This window comes from Eubalaena glacialis, chromosome 16 (assembly GCF_028564815.1).
Source record: "Eubalaena glacialis isolate mEubGla1 chromosome 16, mEubGla1.1.hap2.+ XY, whole genome shotgun sequence".
In the NCBI taxonomy this organism is placed as follows: Eukaryota; Metazoa; Chordata; class Mammalia; order Artiodactyla; family Balaenidae; genus Eubalaena; species Eubalaena glacialis.
The window spans coordinates 75,246,338-75,259,599 of record NC_083731.1 but is presented as its reverse complement, the minus strand read 5'-3'; the positions used below and the strand labels follow the sequence as shown (position 1 = coordinate 75,259,599).

The following is a 13,262-nucleotide window of genomic DNA, read 5'->3' as shown; positions in this document are numbered from 1 at the left end:
CATTTTGTTAGTTAGCAGCAACCCACTCTGCTAGCAATTTAACAGAGGTGGAAAATTAACAGGTGGTGTTCCTCCTTACTCCCCAGTGTCAGAGAAAATCCAGGGGTTGATTTTAGTGCCCTATACAGCATCTGGTCCTTGTCAGGTACTTGATAAATGCATAATGATACACAGTTATCTATTTATCAAAAAGAAGTAAATATAATCAACACTCAAAAGGCCACTCTACTTTTAAATTTGAGGGCTTTTGCATTTTCAAAAGCAGTATCAGTTTAAAGATATCCTCCCACCCCCAATCTCTGGACAGCACCCTTCCTTATGATCACCTGTGTTTGCTCTCACTCAGGGTCTCACCTCCCTCTTCATCATCAAAGAGTAAAGAGCAAGTAATAGATGCTCAGAGATGACTGGCTCGCCGTTTGGCGGATCTGGTAGCTCTGAAGCAGTCACCAAGCCCACAGCCCAAGCTTGCAGAGTTGGTTTTATTAGCAGCACCCATTGCTCTGCATTATCATAGGTTAAAAGGTGACACTTCAGAAGCTTTTTACAGTCTCATAAAGTGGAAAGGGAAAAGACCAATGTCAGCTGGTAGGGAGGCAGATTTATTGTTCAAATTCATATCCATCAAACATGGGACACATTCTTAGCAAGGTACATGAAGTTTATTTCTTCTCCAAAGGGTCTAACTCAGTTGGTGAGAGGGGGAAGGGAACTATTTTGCTCCACTATCATTAACATCAAATCTAAGTTCCTTGCCTCATGCAAAGGGAAGAAAAGACAGTAAGAAGGTGTGATACGGCGCAGAGTTAGAGACCTCTGTTTAAAAGGACAAGTTGGTCTAAACACCTTGAGGCTTCCTGTCCGCTAGACTGGACTCAGTTGCCTTTTCCCAGCCCCCTTTCTCCCCTGGGAATCTGCCTCGATACATGAGGTTTTATGAAAGCCAGTGGAGAAGAGGAGTGAAAAGGAAGAACCATCAGGGGACCCGGTGAGTCGGGAATATATTGCTGAGCTCCACTCCGCATATGCAGCCTCTTCCCAAAGTCAGTGACAGCAGTCAAGGGCATTGAGGGAAATGTAGAGCATTGTGGGAAAGGTCATCTACTCCCCTCTGGACCCTCCCAAATTCTCCTGAACTGAGACTGAGCCCAAGCTCTTTGGGGTGTAGAATCACTTACTCAGAGAGCATCCAGCAGCTGTGCAAGTGCAGTTTGGGGGGATGTTGAGGAAACCGAGCCCTAACATTTGTACTTTGTGCCCCCAGGCCTGTGAAGCCCACCCCTCCCCCCCACCACCAATGCCCCCAGTGAAGCCCAAGATCATGAGCCATTCCTCCTCGCAGATACTTGCATTGGACAAGGTGGGGTTTGGGTGCTCACATTGGAGACTCAAACTCATGCTTTCCACAAGCCATTCCATAAAATGCAACCACACCGCACGTAAAGGCAATGAAAAAACAGCACAGAAATATCGCTTACCAAAAGACACTTGCATCTGAGTGACAGGACCTCAATACAAAGTCATGGGGTCTGACCCTGATCACTTTAAGAAATGTGACTTTGAGGCAGCCACTTAACTTCTATGAATCCACTTCCCTGAGTAAAAGTGAGGTTACAGAAATAACACTTAAGCACTAGGCAAAAAGAGACATACAAAGAGACGCCAGTTAAAGAACAAGGTCATTAGGCCTATCTCTCCACAACACAAGTGTTCTTTCTCATTTCGGTCACACTGTATGAGACATTCGATGCTTAGTAAGTGTCTCCAGGGATTTCCCTGGTGGTCCAGTGGTTAAGACTCCACGCTCCCAATGCAGGGGGCCCAGGTTCAATCCCTGGTCAGGGAACTAGATCCCACATGCCGCAACTAAAAGATCCCACATGCCACAACTAAGACCCGGCGCAGCCAAATAAATAAATAAATAAATAAATAAATAAAAGTGTCTCCACCTTTCCATTTAATTGCTCCCGCATAGTACGTGCAGTGCCTGGGACCAGACCACAGGAGCATATCCATGCTGTCCGTAACTTCTGGGTACATGTGACCTTAGGAGGGAAGGAAAAAGGAAGATTACTTTTTTGGATGAAAGCCATTTAAAATATGCAAAGTTATGATAAGCCACCCACTCTCCTAACAGCTCAACATCCTTAAGAGATACCCTGTGAGCTCAATTAATCTGTTTTCAAGCTCAGTTCCTATTGACATCACATTAATAAGGGGAAAATTCCTCACAAGCACCTTTTCTGTGAGAAAACAAGTGTCACACTGTCCCTCGATCTGGCTGTAAATTCCTGCCGCTTCTGCTTCCCCAATTAAAGACACTTTTAGAGGAAGGACACAATTCTTACAGAGCCACAGAAAATATACATCTGGGCTCAGACTCCTCAACCCTGACTGGGGAGAGGCAGGAGGATGGATGAAAAATACTCTTAATGAGGAGACTCTCAGCCTTTGGTCCAGACAAGCAGGTGCCTAAGGGGGGAGGTGAACACAGGGGGAGGGATGGGCGCCTCACGACCAGGTGGGAAAATAGCTGCAACACTCAAGGGCCACTGGGTTGCCTGGGGACCCAGACCAGACCTTCTGGAAAGGGGATGGGGAAGCAGGGAGCCCCCCCCTGGTAGCATCCAGGAGCATTTAGAATCCACTGATAATCAAAGCGGAGGGGCAGGCTGCTAGCTTGCCCCTGGACAGAGCGGGCGGTCTGGAGCAGTGGGAAAGAAACTCCTTGACACTCGGGCTAAACTTTTTGTTGTGCTTTAATCTCTTCCTCTTAATCCTCAATGAGAAACCATTCTGAAGATTTTTGGATATCTGAGCAAGGTCAGACTGGCGTGTTAGCTAAATTTGCTAACACTGTGCAAATGGATTTGGAGAAGGGAAGTTTCCAGGAGGTGGGAAAACAGGTAGGAGGCTGAGGAAAGGTCTCAGGAAGAGGCTAGTGAGGACCTGAACCAAAGGAGCAGCAGAGACATCGCCAGAGCGCATGGACGCAAAGACCAAGGCCCATCAGTGCTGGCACCTCCCCCCCTAGGCTCTTGGGAACCAGGAGTTAGAGGGAGGCCTCCTGAGAGCTTGTCACAGAATATGCCACTTTCTGTATGTTTTATTCATATGTCATCAGTCATCCTCTAAAAAATTAAAACACGATTCACAATGGTTTTAATGTGGAATTCATACAATTTTAATGAAATCAAGATCCATGTTAATGAAAAGTATAGAACTTACTACTAATTCCAATGATCACCTCCCTTAATAGGTAAGTATCTTGAAATGAAAAATGGTGGTAGTTTGTAAATAAACCTTTTGAATGAATAGGAATTTATAATAATTATTAATAATATGAATACTAATTAATAGTATTAATTTAATAAAAATTGTTTTGCATATAGGTTAAGCTACAAGGATGTTCATAGTCGTCTTATTACTAATCTCAAAATTTGGAAACAATTTAATTGTCCAAAAAGAATTAGTTGAGTAAGTCATCATGTATCCATATGATGAAATACTTTTTAAGAATTAAAAATAATGCCATAGAAATGTATTTATTTAAATAGAAAGACTTTTTCTGTTGTTGGGTGAAAAAAATCAAATTACAAAAGAGCACGCAACATAGGGGCTCACTAGTGCTTAAAAACAAAAGGATGTGCATAGAAAAAAAATCTAGAGGAACATATACCAAAATGTTAACAAGGGTTATAATAAGTGGAGGAGTATGAATAATTTTTATTTTCTTCTTGTTTGCTCCTCGGCATTTTTTAATTGTTGCTTTGTTTCTAAAATGAATATGTACTACGTGTGTAATAAGAGTTATCTTTTTGAAGATGTGCATGTGGTATTACAAATATGAATGTAAGACTTCAGAAATAAGGCAACGAGCATCAGAATGAAAGGTGCGGCCGGGGACCAGCCCAGTCGGAATCTGAGTGCTAACAGGAATAGAGGAATAGAACACATGTAGCAAATGCCCAAGAGCGAGGCTTTGGATCCCAGCTCAACCATTTGTGATGCTGGTCAAGCTACTTAATCTCTTTTTTGAGTTTCCTCATCTACGAAATGGGCGAAAAATAATCCTCCCTACCCCACTGTGTTGTTTAAGAGCTAAATGAGTTAATACAGCATGTATAAAGTTTCTCAGCTTCCAACAAAGTCTGGCAGGTGATAAGCTTTACACGCACTTGCTTATTTAAAAATATTTCCTTTTAACGATGCTTGAGATGAATAGGTGAAAAAATCACGTCATTATCCCACCCCCTTAGGGCTGAGTCAGCTGGGTAGAGAGAAGGCTGGTGATATGTTCCTTTCAAACAGAGTTCATCATCTTAATTTCTTTAAAAAACCAATTCACTTCCTTTCCTCCTCCCTATAAAAGCTCTTTGGGAAGTTTTGCTTTATTGCTAATGGTTTTCTTTATAACTGGATGATCAATTCAACTGAGATTAATTGAGCATGAAGCCGGCATCATCCGTGAAGCCATTTATCAGTGAGAAGGAGCCGGAGCACACTGGAGCCCACCAGCTGTCATTATCTGAGCGCTTGTTCCTGAAGCCTCAGGCACACCTGAGCCTCAGGTGGCCCGCGTGTTTGCTGAGCACGCAGGCGGCAGAGAGACTGCCGGTCCCCGTCCCGCACCCCCCGACCCCCGTTCCACTGCAGAGAGGCCACGTCGCTGCAGGTGGTCCTTGCAAATCTGAAATGCCGAATTTACTCCACTGTCATGCAGCATCTTGCTGTAACACTGTTTACTGAAAAAAAAATCAATTTAATTTAAAGCAGATATGATCTGGATCCTATCCAATAGGGTTTCAGTAATGAAGTACCAAAAGCATACATCTTCTTATGAAGCTGAATCCAGCACGGGCTCTGCAATAGTACATTAGTAGAGTTTTGGAATAAGGTTCCCGTTTATTTGCCAGTAGTGTAGGTTGCCTTTGCTTACAAATAACCATATGTGATACGTGTGTGTGAACAAGTGACATGCATTGAATACGATGATGACAGATAGATGACAGATAGATAGATAGATACTTCTAGGACTTATGTGCCAGGCAATCTTGTAAGCACTTCACAGCTACTACCTCATTTAATTCTCACAACCTATGTAGTATGGGTTCTGTTATTTCCCTACTTTACAGATGAGAGAACCAAGCACAGAGATGTTAAGTAGCTTGCCCGCAGTTACACAGCAAGTCAATGGCAGAGCTGGGATGCTGGGCAGCGGGGCCCACAGACCATGCACCTCCTAACCTTTCTGTTACACCGTCTCACACGTGTGTACGTGTGTACACTCGTCGTACACACACATCAGTCAATTGCCTTTTTCAGTTCCTACGCAAATCCAGGGATGCAGGAAGTTCTGCAGCTGGCTGACATCAGCTTTTAAAAGCTCTGAAGCCAAGGTCGCTCTTAATCAGTCATCTAAGCCCAGGTGTCATATCCTCTGCGCACCCCTTTTCCTAGGCAGAAGGGAACACAGAGACACTCTCTCCATCCAAGGCTGGATCTTCCTCTCCTTCTACACAGGCGGAGGTCAATTCATTTGTGTGTGTGTGTGTGTGCGTGCGTGTGTGTGTGTGTTTAATTGCTGGACAGTCACAATTACCTAGAATATTCCAGATGCTGCACCCCACTGCAGTGGTTAATTTTAAGTGTCGACTTGGCCGGGGCACAGTGCCCAGATATTTAATCAAACATTAATCTGGGTGTTTCTGCGAGGGTGTTTTGGGATGAGATGTAAATTTAAATTGGTGATCTTTGGGTAAAGCAGATCATCCTCCATAATTTGGGTGGGCTTCATCCAATCAGTTGAAGGTCTGAATAGAACACAGGACTGACCTCCCCTGAGCAAGAGGGAATTCTGCCAGCAGATGGCCTTCAGACTTGAACTGCAGCATCAGCTTTTCCTGGGTGTCTTAGTCCATTCAGACTGCCATAACAAAATATCAGACTGGGTGTCTTATAAACAACAGAAATTTATATCTCACAGTTCTGGAGGCTGGCAGTCCAAGATCAGAGTGCCAGCATGGTCAGGTGAGGGCCCTCTTCCGGGCTGCAGACTTCTCACTGTATCCTCACAGGCAGAAGGGGCGAAGGAGGGACCTAGAGCCTCTTTCATAGGCATTCATCTCATCCATGAGGGCTCTGCCCTCACGGCCTCATCACCTCCCAAAGGCCCTGCCTTCTAATACCATCCCATTGGGCAATAGGATTTCAACATATGCAGTTCGGGGGGACAAAACATTCAGACGAGAGCACTGGACCAGAGCACTGGCCCACCCTGCAGATTTTGGACCTGTCAGCCTCCATAATCACATGACCCAAATCAGATGTGCTCAGAGCACACGCAGTCTCCACCAGCTGTCACTGGGAGTGAGGGGGGTTCTGCTTTGAGGAAGGGGGACTAAATGACCTTTCAACTCTTTACAGAGCTAAAATTTAAGATTTGGTTATTCCAATACATGGTACTTCCCTTAGTACAGATTCCAACCTCAAGGAAAACACTCTTCACCCATGTGACCAAATATAAAAATAGGACAGAATCTGAGGCCCTAGTCCCAGTGTTTAAAGGGACAGGCCTGTGAAGCACCAGGCCTCACACAAGAAGGAAACCAAGTCTGTGACCCAGATCCTGTCACTGGCCTTTTAAACTCTGAATCACAGAAGTCACAAAGGGAGAGGGATGCTTTGCCCTCCCCTACCACATTTTTTTTCCTAAGGGAAAAACAACAATGACCAAAGGAAATCCTTTGTGGGAGACTTCCTACCATTCCAGAGCTACCATTCAAAAAAATAAAAATGAAAGAAAAGGTCATGAAATTGGGCCACCCCTCCCGGCAAGAGACCCGCACGGAACCTGACGAGGGGGTCATTCTGCTCTTCCTGTACAAGTTATTTTGCAAGTAGCCATGGTCGTCCTCACTGAGCCGAGCTTCCTAGTGGAGGTCATGTTCACAGCCAGGGTACCCACCTAAATGTCTTTGATTCAAGGACCAGTCTCTGTGCTAGCTCCCCCACGAAAGGGACCTGTCACCTCTGGGGATGCCGAGGCTGCGACCAGAGTGCCAGACAGACACTGCTACGAGAAGGCGCACACATGCGGGCCTGGTGTAACGCTGCTTAGCACCGCATGCTATACATCAGCCAGAGACTCCTGAAAATCAGCCTTCTACCGGGAGCCTCCTGCCCATGACCTTAAACCCCAAAGCTCCAACCAATTTCCTAAAATGTAACTAATATAGTAGAAAACACCTATGTATGCACGCCTAAGTAATAAAACATCACGTTAGGATGTAAAATGCTTCGAACATTGCTTCATGATCACCAAAAAATTAATACGTTTGTAACAAAGAGTTGCTTGATTAATGTCCTGTGTCTTCTCTCTCAGCTTAGCTACCAAGGCGCTCACCCCCAGTCGACATTCAATACGCCTTTAAAACAATTCTGTCTATGAATTGTATTTAGAATGTAATGCAAGACCACTCCTGCAAATTGTTCTGTTTAAATGTTGTATGGTGTCTGGGGGTCCTAAAGACACACGCTTCTCTATGTAATCATTGACCGAAAAACATTGTACTGAGAGATACCTACATTCTATGAAGTTGGGTTTTAATCATTCAAAAGGCATTCTATTGAGAAAATATTCCCTGGAAAGACATTGTGGAGGATGTAGCTATCATTTGTTTACTTATAGGCATACCGCATTTTATTACGCTTCACAGATATTGCATTTTTTACACATTGAAGGTTTGCGGCCACCCTGTGTTGAGCAAGTTTTTTGGCACCACTTTTCCAACAGCGTTATTTTTTAAATTAAGGTATGCACATTGTTTTTTTAGACATAATGCTATTGCACACTGAATAATGTATACATAACTTTTATATGCACTGGGAAACCAAAACATCCGTGTGACTCGCTTTAATGTGATATTCGCTTTATTGCAGTGGTCTGGAACCGAACCCGCAATATCTCCAAGGTACGCCTGTATTTTATTTATGTATCTGTCTCCTCTCACTGGACTGTAAGCCCTACAAGAGCAGGGATTATTTCTGTTTTGCTGATAAGTCCCCAGTGCCTAGAAAGGACCGGACGTGAGTCCTTTGGAGTCCTGGAAAGGAAGTGTGTGATGCATGTTGGATGAAAAAATCAGCAACAGTCAGGGAGGCTGAAGGGAGATGCATGGATTACTAAATTCCTCATCATCTATGAGGAGAAGCTGTGAACAGAGCACTGGACCAGAAACCAGGAGTCCTGAGCTTGGAGTCCTGTCCTGGCCCCTCAGTTACTCACTGTGTGACCTCGAGCCTCATTTTCCTCTCCAGGCACTAGATTATCTAACCTGCCCCCAGCTCCATCCCTGGGTCCCCATCTGATTCCAATGGGTAAAACCTATCAGGCTCCAAATGGGAGGGGACCAAAAAAAGCAGATAGTCTCTACTAGGAGGAGACAGGTAGCAAAAGAGAAAGCAAGCACAGAATCTGGTTTAGAAGGTGAAGCCTGGCCTCCCTCGGGCACTCCCATCTTGTTGCATCACTTTGTACCTTGCAGTGGTGTTCAAAAACAAAGAAACCATTTCAGAAGTACCTTACAGTGTTCCAGGAACTCAATCCGCATTCCCTTTAACAACATTTCTGCCTGCAGAAAAAAAGGCAGCTGGGCTTCCCAGCAAAGAGGCACGAAGCTGCGGTTTCCCCCCGAGGTGTCACCCGTCCAGCAATGCTGCTTCCAGTAGGTGTGTCCCCAGCCGCTGTTCCCTGCCAGAGGCTTGCAGGCAGTAAGCACAATCTGGAGATCACGGAGATCGGCGAGAACTGTGTGCCCGGCTTCTGGTGCCGGGAAAGAGAGTCCAGCAGGGCGAAGAGAATGAGCCCTCGCCCCGTCCAGGGCAGAGGTGGGCACTGGAGGAGGCTCCCACCATGTGGATGGACAGGTTTCTGACAAGCAGCCACCCTTGTGAGGCAGGCACGCTGACAGCCAGGCAGTGATGCGGACTTAGCAGGCACTGGGCTGACCCCTTTATGGACAACACTGAGTTTGGTTTTCAAATAGCCTTAGGAGGTAGGTCGTATTGTTGCAGATGAAGAGATGGAGACAGAGAGAGCTTAAGTGACTTCCTGAAGGTCACACGGACAGGACACGGAAGAGGTAGGACTGAATCCATGTGGTCTGGCCCCAGAGCTCCAGTTCCTTACCATCTCATATCCAAACCAGTTCTGGGCTTGTCCTGACATCGGGCACACCTTCCAGCCCTTACACACCGGAATCCACCCCACCCCATCCCTGCCGCAATGTTTCAGCTCTCCTAGGCACTCGGTAATGTTCAAATGTGCTCTTGACTCTTCCATCTTTAAAAGTACTTCCAACCAAAGCCCTCCAAGTTCAGACCAAACTCTCTCTTGCCATCGTGGCCAGAGTTCTACAAAATGTGTGCAACACTATTTTCTCACCTCCTACTCACTGCCCACACCTGAATTATCAGGAAGCTTCTGATCTCACCAAGATCACTAACCTTCCCCTTGTTGCTAAGTAGGCGGTTTTTTTAGTTACTATTTTACTTGATTTGTCAGCCCCTTTTGCACTGTTAACCATGACCTTGTTCTTCTAACCCGCTCTTCCTTTGGGACCATCACTGCCACCTCTCCGGGTTTGCCTCCCAGCTCTCTGGCTGCCCATCCTAGCTGGCCTTAGGTGCCCCTACAACTCTGCCCATCCCTTAAATGTTGAGGTTTCTCGGGATTCTGTCCCGGACTCTCCCTCTCACCCCGGACACTCTCTGGGCAGGGTTTCACTCTCTCAGGCCTTAGTCTGATATCAGAATGCCAGAGATGCCCAGATCTTTACCTCTCACCCTGCTCTGCGTTCTGCACTTTAGCCCATATATCCAGCCCCAGTGGTCCCGCCGCACCACCCGGAGGAACAAAGCCTCTCTAGGATCCGGCTATGCTGACTTTTCCTGCCTCGTTCCTCCCGCCAAATATCCCCGCCTCTCTGAACTGCTGGCTCTTCGTCTTCTGAGCCGCAGCACCACCATTGTCCCCTCTTCCGGTAAACTCCTTAGCGCCCCCTCCTGGCTCAGTTCCACTCACCCTTCAGATCTTAATGTGGAAACCACCCTCCTGGAAGCGCGGAGGCATCAGGCCCGGAGGAGTTCCCGCTGTCCAGGATGGCTCCCCGAGCAGAGTACCGATTCCCTTGTACTGCAGTGGCCTGTTTCTTTTCTCTGTATCCTCCCCTAGACATTTACTACTTAATCCCTACTAACAGGGTAGTTGTTGATCTGTGCATTAGAGGCATTCAATAAATATAGGTCAGGTGAATGGAGGACGAATGGACCGAGGAACGGGAATGATGGCACCACTTCACCTGATCTCAGGACCGGTTCAAGTCTGAGGAGCCCACAGCTCCAGGGATTTGCAGCGAGCTGTGCCGGCTGTGACCCACAAGCCCCGTTTCCTAGGGAGTCCTCTTCGTTCACCGCAGACGACATCTGCTCGTAAGAACTGACACTTAACCCTGTCTACGGAGTCCCATCTACGCCAACCACCTTGACCGCCAAGACTTTTGCCGCTGGCCTGATCCTATTCTCGTTCTTTCTCTGAGCACGTTATCCTACTGCATCCTCTGGATGCTGCTGCTGCTAGTAACCAATACTGGCCACCAGTCATGCACAGGTCGGGGCTGGCTCCATGCCCTGAGCGCCGCGGGTCCGGCTGGCCACTGCCTGGCATTCTCAGTCCCCCGGGGAGCCTCCTCCCTGGACGCCCCGGCGTGCTGCAGCTCCGGATCCACGCAGGCAGCCTCCTACCGTGTGTGCGTGTGCGTGCGCGTGTGGGGAGGTGGCAGACTTCACCTGCTCCCTTCTGACTCAGCCCGTTCCTGGCCGCGGTTTGCCCAAATGGGCCGCACGGGTGGAAAAACACAAGCCTTTCCACTTACCATCCAGATGTTTCCAGATATTGTCATGTTTGTGGTTAGAAGACATCTGGGTGTCTGCTTGACCCGGAGTCCACTTTTTTGCCCAGATGCTTGCTGTCTGTCATATAAAACTCTGACGGGGTCGTCTCTCTTTTCCCCTCAAATCTGCCATTTCGTTCCCTCCACTGACATCCAGAAGGTGAATCCCAGGTGTGACTGTCATTTCGGAGCAAGTGTGGCTGAGTCACCTCCTTGGAGCTTCGCACAGATCACCCCGGGGACGGTGCTCGGCCGCCCAGCGGAAACGCTGTCCTCCCCTCCGTGCTGGCCGCGCCCTTGGCTCTGTCCATCCTGGACAGGTCGCCTGACCTTCACCCCTTGGGTTCCTCCCCTGCAAGATCCCAGTTCCTAGTGCTTCTCTCTGCCGATCCCAGGGGGATGTATGTATTAATGGAAGCCGAAGCCTTTTTTGTTTCTTGAGAGGAAAGTTTCTATAAATACAAAACACTGTTATGATATGACCCTATAATTCACCAACCAACCAATTTTTCCTGCACATCTGTGATTTGCAAATTCGTTCATAATAGGGCTCCTTGCTACAAGTTAGTTGAATTCAAATTTACCATATCAAAATAACTCTCAAAACCAATTTATTTCTCAATACCAAACTTATTTATCCATTTATTAATCAAGTTATCAATCGATTCCATAAACGTTTGTTTTGCCTCTACTGTGTGACAGGCTTTGGAGTATATGACAAGGACACCAAGAGGAACAAAACTTGAACTTGTCCTCAAATTGCTTACAGTCTGTGCTCATTTGCTAGGGCTGCCATAATAAAATACCACACACTGGGGGGGGGGCCTAAATAACAGAAATTTATTTTTTCACAGTTCCGGAGGCTGGATGTCCAAGAACAAGGTGTTGGCAGGTTTGATTTCTTCCGAGGCCTTGCTGCTCGACTGGCAGACGGCCGTCTTCTTACCCTGTCCTCACGTGGTCTTTGCTCTGTGCACCCACACAAAGACCCACCCTGGTGTCTCTTCCTCTTCTTATAAGGACGCCAGTCAGACTGGATTAGGACTCCACCCTAACAACTTTGTTTTAACTTAATCACCACTTTGAAGACCTTATACGTTACTTCTGAGGTACTGGGGTTTGGGACTTCAACATATGAATTTGGGGAGCAAGACACAGTTCAGCCCGTAACACCGTCTAATTGGAGAAGTAGAGAAGTTTAAAAGTGATTCCAATTACGTGTACTAAGGACTATGGTAGAGGAGATACTGGGTGACTCTGAAGCATCAAACAGGACACCTACACCAGTATGGTTGAGGGAAAGAGCAGTCAAGGAAGGCTTCCGGGAGGAGGAGGTGCCGAGCCATGCCACACGCTTTGGACAATGGAATGTGAGCAGAAGTGACCTGTGTCAATTCCAGGTGGAAGCTCTAAGAGACTGTATGTGCTTCTCCGTGATCCCTCTTTTCCCTCTGCCACAAGAATGACCACTGTTCACAGAGTTCCCTTCATCAGCCCAGGTCCCAGAATGAGGAGGACGCAGAGCGGATGTGCAGCCAACCTACAATGGGCAGAGGGCACAAGTGAGAAATAAGTCTCCGCCATGGTGAACCACTGAATTTGGGGATCACTGATAATTGGATTACTGCCGCATGACTTGGCCCATCGTAACTGATGCAGCCACAGAAGCCAAAGGGAAGAGAGTTCCATGAAGTAACTAGCAATGCACATTGTCAAATGCTGCAGAGCCAGTTCAGGGAAAATCTGAAACCACAGGCAAGGGGGTGGACAGACAGGGGAAGAAGATCCCTGAGGCAGCAAGAGGGAGATGTATTCCAGAGGGAGGGGACTGGCCTAAGACGTGAGGAGAGGCACTTCCTTTCCTTAAGTCTCAGTGGAAGAGCCTGGAAGACAGACTAAGCGTGAGTATAGGTACAATATTAGGAGGCAGGTGGGCAGGAAGCTAAGGTAGCTTGGAACAGGCACTATGAAATCAAAATAAAATTAAGAACTCTATGCTATAATAACTAAAAGGAAGGAGGCATGACTTTCTCCTGGAGCAATAAAGGAAGATAGAAAAGAGGGGATTTGAGCTCGGCTTGAAGGTCAGATATATTTGTTAAGGTAACACTAGCTACTCTAAGAGACAAATCCCAAAATGTGAGTGGCTTGACCCAATAATAATTTTTTCTAACATGAAAAGTTCAAAATCATGGAGGAGAGGCTCTGCACCACTCAGTCTTTCAGGGACAAGACCGATGAAGACTCTGCCATCTTTGATACTTGATCTGCATCACCGAGTTGTCCTGAGACTTACATGCAGGTTGCAGA

At 46.8% G+C, this 13,262-nt stretch overlaps 1 long non-coding RNA gene and 1 other non-coding gene across 2 annotated transcripts in view; one reads left to right on the top strand and one right to left on the bottom strand.

Moving 5' to 3' along the window:
- LOC133076620 (uncharacterized) overlaps positions 1–13,262 on the bottom strand; it is a 164,220-nt gene that overhangs the window by 69,500 nt on the left and 81,458 nt on the right. The window contains exon 3 of the long non-coding RNA XR_009697563.1: positions 1,950–2,045. This is a non-coding gene — a long non-coding RNA (uncharacterized LOC133076620). The remainder of the gene's footprint in view (positions 1–1,949; positions 2,046–13,262) is intronic.
- TRNAW-CCA (transfer RNA tryptophan (anticodon CCA)) lies at positions 1,774–1,846 on the top strand. The gene has a single exon. It is a non-coding gene; the product is annotated as a tRNA-Trp (tRNA).